A 22,474-nucleotide genomic window follows, 5' to 3' on the forward strand; every position below is an offset into this window, starting at 1 on the left:
CTGGACTCCCCTGAAAACAGGTTACCCTTTCGGGACCAAAGCCCCTGTAATCAGAGTTGGAGGCTCTTTCCCACCTAAAATCTCTGCAAGCATCTGCATTTTGAGTCCCAAGGTCCAGAGGAATTACCAATTAAGAGCACTGTAAGTCAGTCCTCTCCTCTCTCACTGGACTACCCTGGAATCCCTCATCTGGCATTAGTGAGAACCCCCTGAATACTCAAGAAATGCATACAAGTCGCCCCCCTTATAGGGATCACAACCCAAATAACGGGGAAACATATCTCTCATTCAGGACCCATCCCTGATGTCCTGTACACTGAATATAGGCAGCTGCAGGGAGAAGCATTAAAATGGACATGTAGCTTTGTGAAGTAAAGGTCAACTTTTGCCTACCCCCTAACACTGACACAGTTATCCGGTAACTTATATCTGTGAAAGTTCTCATTTTTTTCAGGTCATGGTATATCTTGTAGTAGTTAGTCACATTCAACCAGATTTGTTCAATACTGTTAACGATATTAGTGTTATATTGCATATTAGAGTCCTACTGTACCTTCAACCTTAGGGTCAAATTAGGTATTAGGGCCCTACTGTTAGAGTTATAGTCAGTGTTCGTGTCATATTATGTGTTAGGATCCTAATGTTAGGGTTATATTTAGTGTTGGAATCATGTAAAGTGTTATGGTCCTGCTGTTAGTGTTATATTCAGTGTTAGGGTAAATGTAAATGTTAGGGATTCTACTTTTAGGGTTATATTCATTGTTCAGTTCATATTCAGTGTTAGGGTCAAATTAGCTGTTCTGATCCTACTGTTAGGGTTATAGTCAATCTGAGGGTCATATTAAGTGTTATGATCCTACTTTTAGGGTTTTATGCAGTGTTGGAGTCATGCAAAGTGTTATGATCCTGCTGTTATTGTTATATTTAGTGTTAAGGTCCTACTTTTAGGGTTATATTCATTGTTCAGTTTTAATTCAGTGTTAGGGTCCTACATTTAGGGTTATATTCATTGTTCAGTTTATATACAGTGTTAGGGTCTTATTAAGTGTTAATGTTAAGGTAAAGAATAACGGGCACAATACTAAAGCAAAATATCTGGCATTCAGCAAACATTACCTGCAGGTAAATTTGCAAGGGTGTGTGTGTGGGTGTGTGTGTGTGTGTGGGGGGGGGGGGTGTTGGTCGTTACGTCCTCCCTGTTTCCCCACTTGTTGAGTGCCAAGCAAGGGTCACATGGGAGGGCTACACTGGTTTGGGTTATTCTGGGCTATGCTAGGCACTTTATTAAAGGGTCACTTTACACACACACATCGAGTACCTTTAACTTTGTGTCATTTTCTTGATACCTTTTGACAAGGCTGAGGCTGCTGCGGGGGACTACTCAACTGTGGCACCCTCTAGTGCTAGACTAGTGTAGGTATATTAATTTGTGTAACTCATTGTAGTTATGTGAGTTTGCAATTGGGTCGGGTTTCTGTAGGTCAGGCTGGAGGGCTTTACAGGTCAGGCCTTTAGTACCTCCTCCTGGTTCTTGAAGTTTCTGGAGAAGTTTCTGGAAGCTAGTGGGTGTAGGCCAGGAGGTACTTATCTGCATATTTATGGAAATCTGGCCAACCTCCAGGCAGGAGGCCTGAAAGGGTGGCTGGATCAGCCCTTAAATAATGTGGAGCCTAGCCAGCAGGGGAGTCGGGGGAAAGATGAAGTGAGGAAGCTGTTCTCTTTTGTTCTAAATCAGGGACAGTCCCTCAAAATCAGGGATAGTTGGGAGCTATGATGAAGAATGCATTCTATGCACGAAGGTAAAAAAACGTTAGTGTGCAGCTCCCCCAAAGCCCCCCCAATACCCGAGCCCGATCCTGACACAGCGATGTGCACGAGAGCTGTGGCTCAGCTCTTCAGGGTCTCTCTCTCCTTATTGGCTGAGACACAGCAGCGATAGCCAGTCAGATCACAGCCAGTGAGGAGGGAGCGGCGGGTGGGACTGAGCCACACTGTGTGTGTCCCATAGACACACAGAAGAGGCGCGGGAGTGAGCATGCACGAGTGCCCCCAGAGCAAGCTAAGCTGTTTTCTCTGGGGGCACTTGGCAGGGGGGGGGGCAGAAGTGCTGGCAGGGGACATGAGAAGTGGATTATCCGGGCTGCTCTGTTCAAAACCAACTGCACAGAGCAGGTACTGTAAGTATGATATGCTCATTACTTTAAAGGAAAAAAAAAAAAAACCTTTGGAAGCACTTTAAAGCGTATTTCCACTTTTGCAGCCTGGGTGGCAGGCAGCTCCAAGGATGTTGAGAGTACAGATCTGGGTGCTGAACCCTAGTGACTGTTTTCTTTGCTGCTGCTATCTTTGACCATTTATATCAGTGCCTGCTTGTATTTGGACATTTCCTATAAAGTCTTCAATTCTCTGGCTGCTACTAGAAGTGTGCTAAAAAGCTTTGCTAAAGTGAAGAGTGTCCTACTACCGCTATACTGTACTACTGGAGTATCCCACCACAGCTCCCTCCATCCCCATCCAAGTTTCACATCAGCAATAAGAATTCAAAAGATAAGTATAATAAAAGATAAAAACTATGCGCTACCAAAAGAGAAAATAGGTAAGAAAGATGGACAAATGGAGCACCAGAGGCCCTGCAGCCAGTTCTGTAGTGTCACCACATACGGTCAGATAAAAGTGTAAAGGAATAACCAGCGCTAAAACCTCTATAAAATTGGTGAACCATACGTCACTGTATCCAGTAATTATATAAATGCATCAGTCAAATCTTAAAACCACTATAATAAATATGTCAATCAATATGGATGAGGGGTATAAAGTGTCCAGTGCAGAAATTCTATGTAAATATCAAGGTGCTAGGTGAATAAAAAACGTGGTTCAATAGACTCAATATCAAAGTGATCAGTGCTCCAAAAGGAATAGTGGGAGAAAATAAAACAAATTATGTGCAGATCATGAGCAATTGCACAAGTTCCATGGACCCAGAACTGGCCAAAAGCTCGGACTGTACCAATTAATATAAATGAACCAATAAAGTGCTATAGGAAATGCGGATTGCTGGTAGCTGTGAGAGAAGTTAAAAAACGCCTTGTGACCTAAAAGGAGCGAGAAAGTCCCTTGAGAAAGTAACTTGATTGGTTACGCAACGCGTCGGGACGCCGTGGTGACGTCACTTCCTGGTCTATGGCCGAGACCGGAAGTTGGGGAGAGTACACAGGAACCGCATCGGCGGCTTGGCTTTTGATTATATGCGCATACTGATCTGCTTAAATTTGAGTTTGTCATTTATATTTTATCTGGAAATAAACCTTGTTTTAAACGTTATTACGCTATGGGACCCTCTTTCCATTTCTTCCCCTAAATTATCGAGCGTCTGGGCAATATACTTAAGAATACCACAGACCAGCTAATAGGACCAGGACCCTAATTCCCATATCGCCTGTGGAGATTTCGTTTATACCTGGGAGATTGCTTTTGCCCTTAAAGGTCTACAGGTTGACGAGAAACACCTGATACGCCTATATGTAAGAGAAGTAAGGTGAGCGGCCATTGCACCTATTTTCAGGATTCGTTTGCTCACTCACCTTTGGGCACTGGGATCACTAATTATCGGTGGCTGTTAGTCGCACTTCTGATGAACTTTTTTTATAATTTTTGGAGATATACACACTGGACTCTCTACACTTGATTATTATGACCACGTTTTTTTGAATTGTACATGCTTCACATTTTTTCCACGTTTGAAATTTTATGACTTGGCTCTTGTGTTTTTCTATATTATTGTTTTTCACAGGGGTTCACCCATCATAGGGCATTGTGCACCCTGAAATTTCAGAATTATTTTCTGATTTCACTTATTGATTTGTACCACTGCTTTTTTTAAAAACTGCACTACTATTATCACTGAACTTCCTGAGTTCGCTCTTTATAGGGCACATCTCTTTCATGTCCACATTCCTTTCAGAGCTTGTGACCAGTTCCTCTGCTCATAGTAGCTGTGCAACTCGCTCCTTTTAGGTCACAAGGCGTTTTTTAACTTCTCTCAAAGCTACCAGCAATCCGCATTTCCTATAGCACTTTATTGGTTCATTTATATTAATTGGTACAGTCCGAGCTTTTGGCCAGTTCTGGGTCCATGGAACTTGTGCAATTGCTCATGATCTGCACATAATTTGTTTTATTTTCTCCCACTATTCCTTTTGGAGCACTGATCACTTTGATATTGAGTCTATTGAACCACGTTTTTTATTCACCTAGCACCTTGATATTTACATAGAATTTCTGCACTGGACACTTTATACCCCTCATCCATATTGATTGACATATTTATTATAGTGGTTTTAAGATTTGACTGATGCATTTATATAATTACTGGATACAGTGACGTATGGTTCACCAATTTTATAGAGGTTTTAGCGCTGGTTATTCCTTTACACTAAGAATTCAAAAGAAGCTGCTAGACCAGGGATTTCCAAACTACGGCCCTCCAGCTGTTGCGGAACTAAACGTCCCATGAGGCTCTGACATTCACAGACATGACTAGACATGATGGGAATTGTAGTTCCTGAACAACTGGGGGGGACATAGTTTGGAGACCCCTGCTCTAGACTGTTTACTGAGCCATAAGAGTGACTGTTGCCGTGTGCCTGGCTGCTGTTACACCAATGTAGCGCCAGAGATGTATAGTAACGAAGTAGAACTACTTAAGTACTGTACTTAAGTACCGAAATGCGGTATCTGTACTTTCCTAGAGTAGAATTTTTTTCTCCTACTTCTACTTTTACTTCACTACATTTTTTCGATGATTTCGATACTTCTACTCAAGTATTTTTTTTTTGTGCTGCATAGTTACTCGTTACTTTTAAAAAAATTACCACTGCCAGAACAGTAGATGGCAGGTTGCATAAAGCTAAAAAAAATGTGTATAATGTCATTTGTAAATCAGCGCATACGAAAATAAAGGCTGTGTATAATAAAAGCTGCTATACCAAATCTTTCCAATAAAAAGAAAATATGAAACAAACAAATAAATGGTGCTACAGTGCTTAAAGTGCATCAAGAAACTACTAACAAACACAGGTTAATCATTTAAATAAATCATTTGAAATAATAAAAAACAATATGATGTTCAAACTTTTGACTTCTTTCTTTAATAACTACATAACACAGTACTTCTACTTCTACTTTCAGTACTTGAGTAGAATTTTTTTTTCAAAACTACTGGTACTTTTTACTTTTAGTACTTAAGTAGCAATTTTTTTGAAAAAACTACTTGCAATACTTAAGTAAAAAAAATGTTGAATACTTTAGTACTTCTACTTAAGTAACTTTTTCTGCGAGCACTTCCACTTCTACTCAAGTCACTTTTTGATCGAGCACTTGTACTTTTACTCAAGTAGAAATTTCGAGTACTTTATACAAGTCTGTGTAGCGCCCTCCTAGTTTAGGTGCTAAGATGTAAATAGTTTGATTGGTGTAATTTGCTCTTCCACCTAACGGTGGGGCTAGAGGCAAATCTATCTTCAGCAGGTCTGCTTAAAGCACTAGTTTTTAGGTTTACTAAAATCAGCAGCTACAAAAAGTGTAGCTGCTGACTTTTAATAAACACAAACTCACCTGTCCCACAATCAAGCAATGCGACCACCTGAAGCCTCACTCCTCTCTCTCCCCGGTGCCGGCATCACAAGTGTGGTCACCCGGCTGTGACAGCTTGCGGCTTCAGACCTGGGTGCACACTGCGCACGTGTGAGTCGCAATGTGCTTCCCCAGTGGTCGGCAATCTTCTGGGACAAGATTGCAGGGAGGGAGTGGGAGAGGAGAACTTCTGCTCGAGCCACCTAGGTGGCCCGATCGGAAGTGGTAGCGGGTACCTGCTCCCCCCCAAAAAAAAGACATTCCAAATGTGGCATGTAAGGGGGGGGAGAAGTGCTTAAAGCGGAAGTTCCACTTTTGGGTGGAACTCCGCTTTAACAGAATGCTGCAATTCATTAGTTAAGGTTAATCCATTGTTCTGGTGCTGTTTGCCTGGACTCATCCCACCTTCTAAAAACTAGTAGAGATTTGTAGAACATGGGTGGACAAATAGGTAGCATGAGTATGTAACAGTACCAGCCAATTACAGGGGAGGTACCCCTGGGCATTCTAGGATTGGCCTATGAATTGGGAGAACATGTGAGCTCTGGGGTCCTTCCCAGATTGTGGAGTGCACCAGCCAGGGGTGAGGCAGGCTTGCCACCCCTGGGACTTGCTGCCATGTGGCCTTGGGTGGTTGACCTGAGGGCCTGAAACTAAACAGAGGAGAGACCCTGGTGCTTCTGAAGAGCTGACTGAGGGGGAGCTGTGCTTGAGAGGATCTGTTTGCAACTCCAGTGAGTACAGACCAAAGATCTAGGGGCCTTTTGGCTACTCTTCCGTGCTAGTACATTCAGCCAAGGATCCAACCAAAGCAGCCTTTCTCAACCTTTTTAACACAAAGGAACCCTTGAAATAAATTTCTGGTCTCGAGGAACCCCTGCTAAAAATTCAAAATCTAAAACTCATGACACATTAGCGTGACAGTCAGTGGGAAGAATGCTCCTTACTCTTGTCATCATTGGGAAGAATTACCCCCTTACACATAGCTAAGGAACAATGGTGTCATTGGGAACTTATCTGACAGGCAGAAATTGCCCATTGCTCAAGGAATCCCTAGCAACCTCAGGAGGAACCCTAGGGTTCCATGGAACCCTGGTTGAGAAACCCTGAGCTAAAGGGATCACTGGCTAGTGATCTGAAGAGCTTGTCCAACTGTTGCTACTGCTTAGGACCTTGATCAGTTCTACTACTTTTGTACTGCCAAACAGTCTACTGTAACTGGCTTGTACCTGAAGAGCTTTGTCTACATGTCCTTCACTACAAGTGACTTTGCTCATGCTTTTGATTTCTATATTGCTACACAGGAGAAGTTTGCCATCTGCTCATTAGCAAGGGACTTCACCTGCTGCTCAATTCTAGATCAGCTAGAGTATCCTACTACAAATCCCCTACCCTATCCAAGTTCCTACAAAATAAAATTACAAAAACAACACCCCTAGACTGGCCTTTGACTACATTAAGCCTAAGTGTGTGTGTGCCTGGCTGCAGGAAATACCTTGAACCCTGCTGTCGGTCAAGCAGTAAGGACTATTTGGGTAATACTCTGGTGGCTCCTGGGGGGGGGGGGGGGTAGAACTACACTAATTTGAGAAGAGGACCTGGGACACATCCATGGCCCTTTTGGGGGTAAGACCTGAGCACTGTCACAGAGGTGGTCCCACAAATAGTGTTGACAGCTGCAGATGGGAAAGGAGTATCTCTTTAAAGAGTTTAGCCCTGCCAGCTCAATTTTGTTTCAACATTTTGCCAAACTGGTAAGACACCCAATTTTGCCCATTTTGGGTACTGTATGTAGCACTGCCCCCTAGAGGACTGCTGAAGAATGACACTTTTGGATTCCCCTGGGTTACCTGTAGCAACTGCTTGCAGAAATCCTAATACTTTAAGTTCTTGGCTCAGTCAACGATCAGTATAGGGGATGTTGTTTTTGTTGTTTTATTTATATTGGGATAGGAGAAGGGTCGAGTGGGATACTCCAACTGTTAACTATTCACATTTCAGAGGACTTCTAACTTGAGAATGCGGCAAGGCCGCTACTTCATCCTGCCACTTAAATGAAGATGAGGTAAGTGTTCCTATTTACGTTTCTCTTCAGGGTACTCCCCCAGTACCCCCTTTCTCTGTGCTAGCTGACACCCGTCTACTGACTCTACACTCCGGAGTGGTCCCCTTCCTGGGCAGACCCCTGGGCAAGATCCTCTGTACTCACCATACTGTTTTTTCAGATTCTCACAGTGCCCCAACTCCTCCAGTCCACTCTCCTGGACCCCTGGGTTCATTCTCACACCAATGGCTCACCAGGCCGACTGCCTATGACAATCACCAACTGCAGCAGAGGAGGAGGCAGCCGCCACCCTCCTTCTGGGACTTTGCTTCCTGCCAAAAGACCTCTACCTCATGTGCCCGTGGATTTTCATACCCTGCCCCATAATGCAACAAGACCAACTGTCTGTGCCAATCCCTGAGGCAGTACCAAAAGCCTGTGTGTCATTGGTTAGGTTTCCTCCAGCATCCAATGTGCCTCCCTATTGGATCAGCTGGGGACACTGGGGACACTCCCTAAGACCAAATTAATCACACTCTGGGCACACTAAGCAGACCTGACTCACAAATCCTGCTCTCTGCTAGGCAGAGAGCAATATAGATTTTGCCTGCTGCTCCTCTGATAGGCAGACAGAGCTAAAACTATACTCTCTACTTATCACATGACTAGGAGGGTGCTACATGTATATTGGACTTGTGATGTCACCCCCCCCCCCCCCTTTCTCCTGACAGCCATATGACCATGCGTCTCATGAGATTTTAGAGGCAGTGAGGCAATATGAAACATGAAGGCAGGCTCTCTATATGTGTTCTATATAAATAAAGCAAATCCAGAATGTAATTTACACAGGAAACACAGGCTATGTAGGTAAATAATTATTACATTTAGATTTAATATCGTTTCTAAATATTATGTTATGTGATGATAATCAAGGTCCTCTTTAAGGAGGTCAGGGACTTTTTCCTCCCGATGATAAAGTATATGTATCCCCCATGTTTGTGTAACCAGAGGTAAATAATGAGGTCCCGAAATGCATTTCCCTGTATTAATGTCCGCTGTCTTGCAAGAGGCTGAGAAATCTTCACTCATATAGATATCTGCAACCTACTTCCACTCCCCCATCTATATCAGAGTGTTACACTGGCCATTAATATCCCACTAATTAGCATAGATCACACATTGTATACACGCCATTTATTTTCTGACCCACTTTCATTAGTTTATTATTTTACTGCAGCTATTTGTATCCTGTTCATTAACATACCTATATTTCCTGGACTGTGGATGTTACAAATGCTGTGTTAAAACACGTTTCATGCTGCAAGAATAAAAAAGAAACCAAAAATGTCTTTTGTTGGAGTGTCTGTGCAAAAGGTGAAAGCAGACTGAGAGAAGAATGTGTAGAACTTCAGGGTATATTATATCAGTACATCTAAACCCAGGATGATTCTGAGGGCAGGTTCACATCATAACACACACGTTACTGCTTGGATGGTTTTGAACATTCCCGCACGGTGAGTTTTTGGCAGTCCATTCATTTTAATGGGGTGCCAAATGTGCGGGAATGTGCAAAAAGTCTGGTCGGAGCCTAAAGTTGCCCTGGATCAAACTGGTAGTCACAAATGTGTGCGCTTTACTAGATGTGTTCTGGATGCCATTAACAATTACATGTGTCTCTAACAGAGCACAGTGCATTCCTATGCGGTGCAGGAAACATGCGTTTCATGCACTAAAAGTGATGTAAATGGGCCCTGAGATGACAACCATGGCACTCTCCACCTGAGGCCCATGTGACAGGGTGACAACACAGGAGCACATTTCAGAAACAGTTGTCACCCTATAACAAAATGTGCCTGAACAAGGACCTTTAAGCATGGATCCCCAGGTATTATTTGAATGAAATCTTCAGATATGAATAGACTAAAAAAGACCTTTAAAATTACAATTATATGTTAAAGTCAAATTGAAGCTTCACTTTTTATTGCTGTAATGCAGTTAGGCTGCGTAAACTTGCCAACATCTTCATCCCAGTCCCTGGAACTTTGTAACCCCCGTACACGGCCCATGCATATCACAGCCACTTTCTGAGTGACCCTGCCCAGATCATGCCCACTTATTGGGTAGACCTACTTGTAATTATGTAAGAACCTTCCGCTCGCAGAAGTGATCCCTCAATAATAATGTACGTGCTCATAAGTCGAAGAAGAGTGATGCTGTAATCTTGGGGCACAGCCAAGGACACAGCGTTATCGAGACAGGGCACCCAGATGCGTAACTGTCCCAGCAAATTTGGAACAGTTGGTATCTATGAAAACAATGATACATGAGGAAAAAGCAGTTATATCATATTTGTAGAAAAAACGGAGGCGGTGGAGTGTGGGGGGTATGGGGGGGGGGGGGGTTGGTCAGGGGGTGATTATCACCCAGAAAAGCAAAATTACATGTCTATATTCCACTTCCTGCTTATAAGTCAGTCTCTCACCTTTTTAGAGCCTAACCTCATTGCTCAGTCCCAGCACAGTTGCTTCTGGATTACCACCACTTTCCGGTTGCCATCACAGTCACTTCTGGGTTGCAGGCACAGTTGCTAATGGGTTGCTATTACAGTTGCTAGCACTTCTGTGTTGCCAGCACAGTTATGTTTGCCAGCACAGTTTCTTCTTGGTTCCCAGCACAAATAATTCTGGGTTGCTTACACAGTTACGTTTGAGATGCTAGCACTTCTGGGTTGCCAGCACAGTTACTTCTTGTTTGCCGGCACAATTACTTCTGGGTTGCTGACACAGTTACTTCTTGGTTGCCGGCACAATTATTTCTGGGTTGCCGACACAGTTACTTTTGGGTTGCCAGCACAGTTACTTGTGGGTTGACGGCACACTTACTTGTGGGTTTCCGGCACAGTTACTTGTGAGTTTCCGGCACAGTTACTTCTTGGTTGCAATCACAGTTAATTCTGGGTTGCCATTACAGTTACTTTAGGGTTGCTAGCCCGGTTAGTTCTGGGTTGCCGGCACAGTTACTTTTGGGTTGCTAGCACTTTTGGGTTGCCAGCACAGTTACTTCTGGGTTTCCGGTACAGTAACTTCTGGGTTTCCGGAACAGTTACTTCTGGGTTTCTGGCAGTTACTTCTGGGTTTCTGGTACAGTTATTTCTGGGTTGACTGCACAGCTACTTCTAAGTTGACAGCACAGTTACTTGTGGGTTTCTGGCACAGTTACTTCTTTGTTGCCATCACAGGTAATTCTGGGTTTCCAGCATAGTTACTTATGGGTTACCAGCACAGTTACTTCTGGGTTTCCGGCACAGTTACAGTACATGTGGGTTTCTGGCACAGTTACTTCATTGGTTGCCATCACAGTTATTTCTGGGTTGTTGGTACAGTTACTTTAGGGTTGCTAGCCCAGTTATTTGTGGGTTGCCAGCACAGTTACTTCTTGGTTGCCATCACAGTTAATTCTGGGATTTGTGGTACAGTTACGGTTACGTCTGGGTTGCCGGAACAGCTACATCTGGGTTGCCAGCACAGTTACTTCTGGGTTGCATAATGCCCCGTGTTATCCAAACTTTCTGTGAGCCAAGGCTGTCAAAGACACCCCCCTCCCCCTGGGGTCAGTGCCACCACTAACCCTGGGCTACCATAGTAATGCTGTATGGAACACCTGCTGTTCTATGAATTACTGAAGATCACCCACCGCCACCACCCAAAGCTGGAGAATAGCAAGAGGGTCCACATTACATAACCAGTTAGATAGGTGATAAAAGGAACATGCGGGCTCTGCTGCAGTGTACTGACAGTACAGTGTGAACAGAGGGATCACCTCATTACTGTACATGCTGCTCCTTCATTGTCCAATTAGCAGGTTAGAGGTGTGTTCTTGACCAAGCTGAGGTGCTGTTGTGCAGCAGGAGTTTCTAGGTCCAAAAATTGCACAGAATTACAAATCTTTTAGCAAACAAGGCAGTTCTCATGCATGCATGAATACTATGTATTCAGCAATGTGCCTGGATGGAGTTCAGCTTTAAAATATACCCCCTGATTATTGCCTATATTTATTCACAGTACCTCTTTTCTATAACAAGACTTTATATAGAGATTACGTATGCCAGAATCAAGAACACGGGGCATGATTAAAACTAATCTTAGAAAGTATTATTTTCCTGAAATAGTAGTGGATGATTGGAACAGATTTGCAACTGTAGTAGTACATCAATCAAGGAAGTAGAGCAGATCTTCACGCAGAAAAATTACTTTGCAACATTGAAACATTCTACCTCCTCTGCAATCTAAAAAGCTGGCTTCTTTTTACCTTTCTTTTTGTATTAATGCTCCACCCTGCCCATTGCTTTCTTTTTGCCTAGGCAAGTATAGCACACCCCCTTGGGAGCCACTGGTTTAGTTGATGGTTCTTTCCCAAAACTAGTGCAAAGTAGCCAGGCACATGGCAGCATTCACACACTCTGGCTCAGTAAAGCAGTCCAGGGTTGTCTTTTTTTTCTGGATTTGTATTGCTGAACGAACAGTAGCAGGGAAGGGAAAGGTGGTGGTGGTGAAGGTGGTGGTGGTGAGGGGTTAGAATACTCCAAAAGCACAATTTGAAGAGGACACTTTGTGGTCAATGGCAGTTGTACAAAGGCTTGAACAGTCTCTGGGTGCACAGCTGTAGACCGTGCAAAGGAAGGTTAAATGCATGGCTGTAGACCACATGTGTTAAACACTAGGCCAAATCCAGCCCACCAGGCCATTTCATGTGGCCCTCCAGGGTTTTTTCTTTTCAGCTGTAACGTGACGGCACTTTGCTCTGCCATCTCCGGCTCTTGTCCACAGTAACCATCTTCTGAGGGCTATGGAGGGAAATGCGTGCGAAGGTGGGGGATGGGGGAGAGTGGCACAGAGGTCAAAGCCAAGGAGGGGTGCAAGTGAGATATGGACAACCTGTGAAAGAGAGCTGAACCCTGCATACTGTGCATATCATACCCCTAAAGCTTGCACTTTGTATATAGTGCACTCCTCAACCCTGCACTTGGTGCGTAGCGCACCCCTGAACCCTGCCCTTGATACGTAGTGCAGCTCTGAATTCTGCACTCTATATGTAGTGCACCCCTGAACCCTGCACTCGGTAGGTAGCTCACCCCTTAACTCTGCACTTGGTAGGGAGTCCACCTCTAAACTTTGCACTATGTACGTAGCGCATCCCTGAACCCTGCACTGTGTGTGTTGCGCACCCCTGAACTCTGCACTGTGTACATAGCACACCTTTGTAACTGCACTCTGTGCATAGGGCCCCCCTGAACTCGGCACTAAACACACTCCTGGTATTTATTGTCTCTTTAAGATCCTCCCCAGTGCAATTTGGCCACACCCAGCATTCAGTGCCGTTCGGCAGGGGGTTTAGTTCCTGCACCTATTCTCTGAGGAAAAAAAAGCCATGGATACATTTATGTAAGCTTACAGATACAACCGGCCCTTTGAAAGCAACCATAATGCAAATGGGGCCCGCAATTAAATTGAGTTTGACACCCCAGAGGCATGTAGCCTAGAGGCTCTACTCACAGGATCATGGCTCTCAGTTGGTCCCCAGAAGATATCCAGCACTCAGTTTAGGAAGGCTCTAGGGGCAAGCTTCCCCCGTAAGCTTACAGTTCCATCCCCACTTTAGGGAAGAGACAGTCTGCCCAAAACTTCAGCCTATTTGCCAGGTACCCACCCACCTTCTGAGCACACCTCCCTATGTATTGGATAGGCCATACTAAATATACAGGTCAGGTATCTGAATCCTCCCGCCCTAACCTCTCTCCGGGGAGTATGTTAATTCAGAATAAAAGGTAAGACATTTTTTTTAAAAATAACAGTGGGACACATTCTTGAGATAAATACAGCTTCAGTTGAAAAAGTTTGAAAAATACAACAAAATAAATAAAAACAATTAAAGTTAAACAAAAAATACATAAAAACCCAAATGTAATAAAAAAAAGGGCAGACTTGATGGACTTTTTTGGGCTCTTTTACATTGGCGGTAGTGCCTACTAGACATGTACGATATTCGTTTCATTACATATCAAAATTCGGATGAAAGTTTTTTGAAGATTCAGATGTATCCGAATCTCTGAATCACAACAGTAACGAATTCCAAAGAATCTGAAATAAATGATAACAAATTAACAAATTAATTTGTATTTATTTTTTTTCATTCAATTGTTTCAGAGGGTTTTGTGAGCTCAGTAATACGTGTCACACTCTGTATTGTTATGAATGGCCAAAGCCACACAACGTCAAAGTTGCATTGAAGTCACAATCATGTCACATGATAGTCACAATGCAAAGTCGCACTGGAAACATAGGGAATGAATCTGAATCTTCCAAAATAACTATTAAAATAAGAAAAATAAAAAAATAATTCCGAAAACGAATCATTCTACCATAATGAAGATAACAAAACAAAATGATTGACTTAAGGAATGAATCCAAAATGAAACAAAACTAAACAAATTTTGTCATCGTGCATAACTCTAGTGCCTACTGCGCACAGAAAGTGATCTGCGGTGGATTGCTGTAAAACACATCAAAAACACACCGGAACGCACCAAAAATATATATATGCCATAGCTTGTAGATGCTATAACGTTTGCAAATACCAATCAATATACGCTTATTGGGAATTTTTATTACTAAAAACATGTAGCAGAATACACATTGGCATAAATTTATGAAGAAATTGTATTTGTTACATTTTTTTTATTGGATATGTTTTATAGCAGAAAGTAAAAAATATTGTATTTTTTTTTTCAAAATTGTTTATAGTGCAGAAAATAAAAAACGCAGTGGTGATTAACCGCTTGCCGACAGCTCCACATTGCTGCTACTGCAGCAGAGTGGCTCAGCTGGGTCGCTGGATTCCCCCTCTCTCGGCGGCACGCGCGCGCCACCGGAGGCTTGCTCCCGCTGTATTCAGTCACAGCGGGAGTCAGGCCAGGGGAGGAGAGGCGGTGATCACCGCCGCTCTTCCCCGATCATCGGGAAAAAGACTGTGGAAATCTCCTCAGTGACAGGCAGGGACAGATCACAGGATTCAGCACAGCTGAACCTGCGATCTGTGTCTGTGTCACACAACCCCCTCCCCCCACACACGTCAGTAAGCATGAGGCACACCTCAAGACACTCCCTGGAATGATCACAGAGCCCCTGTGTTCCTTCTATATAGGATCGCAGGTCTCTATGGTCACTCCACAAGCCACGCCCCCCCCCCACAGTTAGAAACATGCCCCTAGGCACACCTTTAACCCCTTGATCACCAACAATGTTAACCCCTTCCCTGCCAGTGTCATTATTACAGTAACAGTACATATTTATAGCACTGATTACTGTAGTAATGTCACTGGTCCCCCCAAAAGTGTCAAAAATGTCAGTTAGGGGTTCAATCTGTCCACCGCAATGTTGCAGTCCGGCAAAAAAATCGCAGATCGCCGCCATTACTAGTAAAAAAAAAAACAATAAAAATGACAAATCTTTGCCGTAGTTAGTAAATGCGATAACTTTTGCGCAAACCAATCAAAATACGCTTATTGTGATTTTTTTACCAAAAATATGTAGCAGAAAACAAATTGGCCTAAAATTTTCAAAATTGTAGCTTTTTTTTTTTTTCAAAAATTAAAAATAGCACAGGAGATCAAATACCACCAAAAGAAAGCTCTATTTGTGCAGAAAAAAAGGATGCAAATTTTTTTTGGGTACAGCGTCGCACGACCGCGCAATTGTCCGTTAAAGTAGCGCAGTGCCGAACCGCAAAATATGGCCTGGTCAGGAAGGGGGTAAAATCTTCAGGTCTTAAAGTGGTTAAAAATACGCACCTTGAGAATTTTTTTGTCAAAGACATGTAGCTTAATACATTTTGGCCTAAATATATGACAAAAATTTAATATTTTGGATATTTTTTAACTGTCAAATTAGAAAATGTCAATTTTTTTGCAAAATTTTCACTCTTTTTTTATTAATATCGCAAAAAATGAAAAGTGCAGAGGTGATCAAATACCACCAAAAGAAAGTTCTGTTTGTGGGAAATAAAGGACGTAAAGTTAGTTCGGGTACAGTGCTGCATGGCTGCGCAATTGTCAATTAAATTCGAGCAGTGCCAAGTTGAAAAAAGTGGCCTGGACATTAAGCAGGAAAATCCACCCGGTCTTAAAGTGGTTAAATACCAACAAAAAAAAAGCTCTATTTGTGTAGGAAAAATGACATAAATTTTATTTGGATACAGCGTCGCATGACCGTGCAATTGTCAGTTAAAATAATGCAGTGCCAAATTGCAAAAAATGGCCTAGTCATGAAGGGGGGTAAATCTTCCGGAGGTCAAGTGGATAAACTAGCAACAGAAGTATTGATGGTACCTCTAAGGAGCAGTTCACACCACATGTGTTTTTTTCTGCATCAAAAACGCATTGGAAAGTAGATTATATGGTTTCCAATGGCATAGTTCACACTAGAGCTCGCAGTTCCAGTGGGTTCCAGTTTCAGAAAAAAAAAGTAGAACATGCTGCATTTTTCCTGCACTGGACTGTAATAGAACTCTGTAAAACGCATCAAAAATGCACTGGAATGCACCAAAAAATGCACCTGGAAAGCATATGTCCTTATTTAACCGCTTGCCGACCGCCGCACGACTATTTACTGTGACGGTCAGCCTCTCACAGGCAAAGTGATGTAGGTCTACATCGCTAGCCTGTGAGGCTCTAGGGAGCGAGCGCACGCCGCCGGAGGCGCGCTCCAGAGCGGTCACGGACCCCCCGGACGTGTGCCCGGCGGACCCCATGTCCGCCAGGTACTCGCGATCTTCCGTTACACCGGAAGAAAGGCAGGCGGCTAATGTAAACACAGCCACCTGTCATTCTCCCCTGTGTAAGAATGGAGATCATACGGTTCTACTATGTAGGACCGTTGATCTCTGTTCTTACACTAGTAGCCACAGCCAATCACAGTTAGAAACACGCCCCTAGTGACACACTTAACCCCTCCCTCTCCAATAAAGTTAACTCCTTCACTGCCAGTGTCATTTTTACAGTAACAGTGCATATGTATAGCACTGATTAGTTCAGTAATGTCACTGGTACCCCCAAAAGTGTCAAAAATGTCCGTCAAGGGTACGATCTGTCCGCCGCAATGTCGCAGTCCCGCAAAAAAAATCGTAGATCGCCGCCGTTACTCGTTAAAAACAACAAAAATGACAAAAATCTTTCCCTTAGTTAGTAAACGCAATAACTTTTGCGCAAACCAATCAAAATACGCTTTTTGCGATTTTTTTTACCAAACATATGTAGCATAAAACAAACTGGCCTAAAATGTTAAAAAATTTAGATTTTTACATTTTTTGGGGGGAATTTCATATAAAAAATGTGAAAAATATTGTTATTTTTGCAAAATTGACGCTCTTTTTTTGTTTATAGCGCATGATCAAAAAATCGCACAGGTGATCAAATACCACCAAAAGAAAGCTCTGTTTGTGAGAAAAAAAGGACCTCAAATTTTTTTAGGCACAGCGTTACACGACCGTGCAATTGTCCGTTAAAGTCACGCAGTGCCGAATCGCAAAATAGGCCCTGGTCAGGAAGGGGGTAAAATCTTCCGGGGCTTAAGTGGTTACGGTTCAGAAAAAAAGAGGGGTAAAAAAATGCACTGGGCTGCATCAAAAATGTGCATGCAGAAAAGCATCTGGAACGCATCCAGACTGCGTTTCTATGGTGTGAACTGGTCCTCAATGTATGCACATCACTGACTGAGAGCCTATATAATGCCCCTAGATTAGGGATCTTCAAACTACGGCCCTCCAGCTGTTGTGGAATTACACATCATATGAGGCATTGTAAAACTCTGCCATTCACAGACACGACTGGGCATGATGGGAATTGTAGTTCCTGCACAACTGGAGGGCCAAAGTTTGGAGATCCCTGCTCTAAATGGTGGTCGTATGGCTGAAATCCACTTTTCCGGAATAATTGGAATATTAATTTAGCCACAAGGTGTCAGTGTAGAATCAATCTCCGGCGAGGTGTAGTTCCATCGCTGGTGATGAACTGGGAAAGATGAATCTAATTATTGCTTCTTTATAAACATTTGTCTCCAGCCAGTAGATTACAACCACACCCAGCTGCTCAAACTGATACATATAATTGAATATGTCATGCGTGGAGTCCCTGATTGATTGCCATGCAGATTTTGTCTCCAGACCCCAGGCGGGGATTAATATGCATGGTATCCTCATGGCGGTAAGTAGCGTCCAAATGCTAAAGGTTTACTAGGTGTCATCTCTAAAAATAGCCTGCCACTGTTTCAGAGGAAGCTGAAAAAAAATAATCAAAATCGATCTAAAAAAAAAAAAAAAAAAAACAGCTGAAGGATTGAAAATCACACATTACATCAGATATGGAGGGATTTACATTCGAGAATTTCAACTGTTACGCCTCTTGTTGGTAAAATGCAGGGCATCGATCGCCAACAGCAAAAATTGAACAACTCTTTCTCTTACAGTATTTTTAACACAGCAGGGGAAAGAATGTCAAAAAAATTAAACAGGACATAGAAAGTATCTTTTAGGCCAATGACACTGCAAAAAAAAAAAGAACAATTTTGACGCCTTTCTGTGTAAAAAAAAATAAATAAATCTGCAAAGTAAAATCATGTGTTGCTTATTTTTTGCAGACCACATTTTCATTCGGTCCACATTCTGTCCAGTTAAGGCCCGTACACACGTACCGATCGTCGGCATACAAACGTCGGTGGACGAAGGATCTGCCGATTGTACGCGTGTTAGTATGGTGCCTCCGACAGATGTCTGCGCACAATCCGCGGACAAAAGTCTTTCTTGCAAACATGAAAATATTTGTATGCCGACACCAGAACGGACGATTGTTCGCCTGTCAGTACACAATTCTGCCGACACACAGCTACAAATCCCAACACGCATGATCAAACCAAATGAGTTCCCGGAAGAATTTTCTCTAGTAAACTCAACATTTTATTCAGAAAGAACTTTCGGCTCGCGGAAGTCCAAGAAATAGGTGAAATGCGGAGCACATGCTCATCTTGATAAATGTGAGAAGAAGGAAGATGCTGCTCATAATGCCATACTTTTCTAATAAAAAGGCATGTGTTCTGTTATGATGAAGATAATGTTTGTCTATTCTATCTGTTCTATCAAATTTTAGAATTAAATAATTTGAACTCTTCACCATTATTTTTGTATTTTCACACCAAAGATCTAACTATTGATATGACCCTTTATTCTTGTATGAATTAATGTCTAAAACATATTTTTCAGGTTATGCACAATATTAAACATGTTAACAAATTCAGATAGGCCATTTTTTATTTTCAATTTTCTTTATTTTTTGGATCTCAGCAAAAAAAAAACAAAGCAAACATCAATACTTTCCGTATAACTAAACATAAAAAAGGTCCATTTGGACAAAATTAAACTAGAAACTGGCAAACAGGGGTAAAATAAATAATAGGGGGTTACAAAAATTAAAGTTGCTGGTAACTGAAATCAGGTTGCCATGAGGGCAGGTTTGGATCCTGCTGGCCATATTGCCACTGGCCATGTGGCATTTGGCGAGGTGGTGGGTGTTGTGGAGGTGGAGGTGGAGGTGGAGGTGGAGGGCACGGGTGCTCCTGGCATGCATGGCTGTGCTCATTAACCGGTTGCCGACCGCCGCACGACTATATACTGCGGCGGTCAGCCCCGGCCAGGCAGAGTGACGTAGCGGTACGTCACTAGCCTTCGCCGCTCTGGCGCGCGCGCGCGCGCACCCGCGGTCCCGCCGATGACTCGATTGGGTTCAGAACCGATCAGTCATCAGGTCCAGGCCAATCATTTTTGGTCTGGACCTGTTGATCGGTCCTGCCCAATCAGATCTCCCTCTAAGCCTGTGAAATGTAAACACAGGCTTAGAGGAGATGTGCCCTCCCCTCCCAACGGTCTTTTTGGATCCAGCGTGAGAGGAGAGCACATCTAATTGTAAGTACAGCACCAAGCACGTACATACACAGTTAGATAGGCACATTTCACCCCCGATCGCCCCCCCAATTAACCCCTACAGCACCTGACACAACACACACTATATACAGCATATAGCATATACCTATATACCTGTATAAGTGTGATTTGTGAACAGGTGTAGCCCTTGCGACCCCCCCTTTTCCACTCAAATTACCCCCCACCCCCCCCTAATAAAGATTTAACCCACTGATCCCCCCTGAACCCCCCCTGATCACCGCCGTTAACCCCTACACCCTCTGTCACATCAGCACTAATACAAACGCAATATACGGTGTTATTGTATTTTTGTATTAGTGTCATTGTGATCAGAATTAGCGCAGGCGACTAAGTTTCTGTCCCAAGAAGGTTTAGGGTCCCCGCCACCCGCCCAATAAAGATTTAAGCCCCTGACCCCCCCCTGATCACCCCTACACCCCCTGCCATAACACACACCGTATACAGTATATAGCATTTTGCTATATACCCGTATAAGTGTGATTTGTGGTCAGGTCTAGCGCTTGCGACCCCCCTTTTTCCACTTGAATTACCCGCCACCCCCCCCTAATAAAGATTTAAGCCCCTGATCCCACCTGATCCCCCCCTGATCACCGCTAGTTAACCCCTACACCCTCTGTCACATCAGCACTAATACAAACGTAATATACTGTGTTTTTGTATTTTTGTATTAGTGTCATTGTGATCAGAATTAGCGCAGGCGACTAAGTTTGTGTCCCAAGCAGGTTTAGGGTCCCCCCCACCCGCCCAATAAAGATTTAATCCCCTGATCCCCTCCTGATCACCCCTACACCCCCTGCCACAACGCACACTGTATACAGTATATAGCATTTTCTATATACCCGTATAAGTGTGACTTGTGACCAGGTTTAGCGCTTGCCACCGTTCCTTTTATCCTTAGGATACCCGCCAGCCCCTTCCAATAAAGATTTAAACCCCTGATCCCCCCCTGATCACATCCCGTTAACCCCTACACCCTCTGTCACATTAGCACTAATACACACATAATATACTGTTTTTACTGTATTTTTGTATTGGTGTCATTGTGACTTGAGGTTGCTCTAGCTAGCTAGTTTCTTTCCCAAAGGAGGTTTAGGGTCCCCGCCACCCCCCCCCAGATCCCCGGCGCATAGTTTAGAAGTAACCCCTTGATCACCACACACGCACGCACGCACCTACACTTCCATTTCTAGTATAGTGTTTGAACAGATCAATATCTGATCTGATCAGAGCTATACTAGCGCCCCCATAGTTTAGGGTTCCCAAAACGCGGTGTTTGCACGATCAGCACTGATTCCGGCCAGCACCTGCGTTTAACCCTTTCACCCAGGTAAGTGTAGTAATCAATAGATTACTGTCACTTACAAAAAACACAAGACACAAAACCGCTGTGTTAGCAGAGTCAGGCCTGATCCCTGCTAGCATTAGCAGTTTTTTTGGTAGCGCTTGAAATAGTCTTCGACAACCAGGTGCTTTTATTACCTGTGAGTCGCATCACTGTACGGGTAAATTTAGTTACCAAAATGTCTAAACGTTCGTACAGTGATGAAGCTATTTACAGTATAATGTCCATGTCAGGTGAGAGCGATGGGGAAGCCTCACCGGCAGAATCAGGGTCATTATACGAACCAGATGACGGCAGCGGCTCCCTGACAGACAGCTCCGACGACAGATGGGTCCCTGTTAGACCCAGGCGTACCCGACCCCATTCTGGTGTTGTTGAAATGCAGGAATCGCAGGGTGCTCGTATGGAGCAGAGTGTGGGTACTAGTGCCGCTCATCCTTCTGGCGACCTGGCAAGCGCCAGCGGCCTAGTACAACCTGGACCTAGTACAACCAGCACTGCAGTAAGACCTGGTGACGTGGCGAGTCCCCTAAGTGCAGTTGAAGCTGGTGCGGTGGCTAGCACAAGTAGTGGCCCGCAGCCACCGCGTATTCGAAGACAGGCCCGTAGAGCCCATAGTGCCCTCCCTGATGCGCTGGCATATCCCAATTGGCAACCCACTGATTCTACAGCGCCAGTACTTCCCCCATTCACCGCCCAACCTGGAATCCACGTGGAGACAGCTGGTTTTACGCCCCTGAACTTTTTTGAGCTGTTCTTCACGGAAGATCTTTTCAGATCTATTGTGGATCAATCAAATTTATATGCTCAACAATTTATCGCCGCCAACCCAAATTCGCACCTTGCCAGACGATTCGGCTGGAATCCTATAACGGTTTCCGAATTTAAGATCTTTCTGGGCCTTTCCCTCCACATGGGCATAACTAAACAAAGTGAATTGCGGCTATATTGGTCCACTAGCCCAGCTCACCATATGCGCATGTACTCTGCCTCCATGTCCAGGGGGAGATACGAGCAAATTCTGCGATTTATGCATTTCAGCGACAATGAAATCTGTCGTCCTCGGGGAGACCCTGCATACGATCGGCTCCACAAAATTCGGCCCCTCATAGACCACTTCAATCAGCGGTTTGCAGCCTTGTTTACCCCCGAACAAGTTGTCTGCATTGACGAGTCCCTGATTAAATTTACTGGCCGTCTTGCTATCAAACAGTACCTCCCCAGCAAGCGTGCCAGATACGGGGTCAAGTTGTATAAGCTCTGTGACAGGGCCACAGGCTATACAGTTAATTTCCGTGTCTATGAGGGAAAAGATAGCACTGTGGAGCCCCCGAACTGCCCAGACTACATAGGGAGCAGCGGTAAGATTGTTTGGGACTTGGTGTCACCCTTATCCGGAAAGGGGTACCATT

The sequence above is a fragment of the Pelophylax lessonae genome (assembly GCF_965119305.1).
Source record: "Pelophylax lessonae genome assembly, chromosome: 8".
NCBI classification, from domain to species: Eukaryota; Metazoa; Chordata; class Amphibia; order Anura; family Ranidae; genus Pelophylax; species Pelophylax lessonae.